The sequence below is a fragment of the Vombatus ursinus genome, unplaced genomic scaffold (assembly GCF_900497805.2).
Source record: "Vombatus ursinus unplaced genomic scaffold, bare-nosed wombat genome assembly UNPS02014489.1, whole genome shotgun sequence".
NCBI classification, from domain to species: Eukaryota; Metazoa; Chordata; class Mammalia; order Diprotodontia; family Vombatidae; genus Vombatus; species Vombatus ursinus.
In genome coordinates, this window is record NW_020954267.1 from 448,573 (window position 1) to 450,994 (window position 2,422).

The following is a 2,422-nucleotide window of genomic DNA, read 5'->3' on the forward strand; positions in this document are numbered from 1 at the left end:
GTAAACAACAAAAATGAAAGGAACCAGGTCACTAGGAGCCACAGTGGATAGAAGGCTGGACTTGGAGTCAGAAAAATATGAGTTAAAATACAACTTCAGAAACTTATTAATTGTATTAATACTTATTAAGCTTCTTACTATCTAAAAGGAAAATTGGGGGCATGGAAGATTAGAGAAAGAATTCCTAATTGTTCCAGTGATACAATCAAAAATATATTTCCTCCACTTAATTTTTGTAGTCATTGCTTAGCAAATTACATTCTGGGTGATTTTCTTTTTAAAGAAACCTTTGTATTTAGGTTCTTTGAAAAATCTGGTTAAGTCTTCATGATTCTGTATGTTGCCTTTCAGGGGAGGGAGTTCTTTCTTAATCATCTCCAAACCTGGGCAAGTCACTTTAACTTCTCTCTACCTCAGTATCCTCCTTTGTAATAGCACTTTCCTCCTAGGGTAGTTGTGAAGATCAAATGAGATATTTTTAAATCACTATATAAATGTTAGCTTAGCTATTATTACTGTCATTGAATTAATTACATATTAATTTTTATAGACTTTCAAAAAGATTTTATTTTCTAATAATGGCATATTTTAGTTTGCAAGAACAGAGATGTATTCTACGACTTCCTTGTCATTTGTGTAAAAAAGTAATATAAGAATCATTGAAGTTGTAAGCAATTTGTACTTTATACAATGTATACTTTCTGCCAGTGAAATGAAGATACATAACATTTTATTAGTCTGTTTAATATTTTCTTAACCATTCCCCATTTGCTTTTTTTAAGTGTTATTTCTTTTTCAGAAATTAATTCAGCCATCATTAACTATAATTCAGAGCCCTTCATCCATTTGCCACAATAAAAGGGCAAGAAAGGTGTAGGTATCCCTAGTATGTGAGACTGTTATAGAGGCAAAGATACTCTAGGTGGCTCTGTGTTTTATTAAATGGAATTCCAGTATCGGGAACAAAAAGATGTTATACAGGATGTAAGTTGATCATATAGAAAGAATTAACCCCTATTTAAACAGAAAAGACAATGATTAATAGTGCCTTAAAATTACTTTTATTTAGTTGAGTTTAAACACAGCAATAAAATTTAAAAACTAGCCCCTTCTTTAACAGATGGGAGTTGCAATATCTCCTTCCTCCATAAAATACGCAAGACCATTTAAAATTCTTGGGTAAGCTGTCAATAACACAGAATGGTTTAGAGATAATTAACATATCACTCCCTCCCCTCAAAGGCAACATACAGAATCATTTAGGACCAACCAGATTTTTCAATGAATTTAAATGCAAAGTTTTTTTTTTAATCACACTGCATGCAATTTACTAAGCAATAATTACAAAAATTATGCAAAGAAAAAATATTTTTAATTGTATCACTGGAATTATTAGGGAAACACTTTCAAATTCTTTCGTCTGCATGCCTAAAATTTTCTTTTTTAGATACTAGCTTTCCAATTTATTCAATGTTTACTTAAAAAGTAAACGATAAATTTGGAAAGTACTAACTTCAAATATTTTTCCATTGGAATGAATTCAAAGTTATCGACCGCCTAGCAGATGCTAGAAGCATATCTGAAACTGCTAAATCTCTTACTTAACTCCACCATACCCAATAGGTGACACATAAAATGGTGGTACAGATTTTAAAACTTCAATTGTACTCATTTGAATGAAGAATTAAGCTTCATCTCACTCTAAAAAAATAAATCAAAGGTATACGGGACAATACCGATCCTTCCCTTACCCAAGATTTTCACTCTGCGACACATCTCCCAAGTCCAAAAGCATGCTTTTTAGTTTATTTATTTTTGCTTTTCCAGAAAAAACTATTATAAAGATGTGATTTACATTTCTGCTAGCAAAATCTAAATTAGGCAACTAGATCGTTTTCTCGACTTTGAATTTCAAGAGGTGAAATACATTGATATAGGTGCTAGTTTCAAAAGCTTGCATTCACCCAGTGTAAACGATTTTATCATTGAGTATTTTTGGAATATTGTAATATTTGGAATAATTAAACACAGGAAGACTTCTTAAATATTACTGAACAGTCCGATTGGTTTCTTTGCAAGCTTGAAAACGGTCAAAGAACAAGGTTTTGTTTGCCTCCAAATGAACGTGAAAAGTGAATCATATCGTTTAGATTTAGAAGGCACAAACTTAGAAACAGCGTACCCAATTACACTCGCTTTTTAAAGAGCAATACATTCTCAGTAAAAGGTGCAGTCAGTCACAAGGTCCTGGGGAATTTTAATAAGGTCTCCTTCCCCTAATGGGCATTTATATTTCTCAGACGAGATTTCTACGACGGTACCAGAAGGTGTAGAGTGCGATAAGAGGTATAATCGGTCTGCTATCTTTTTGGAGGGGAGTGGTAGGTCAGTGCTATTTGCACAGTTAAACTAGCTGCTGGTT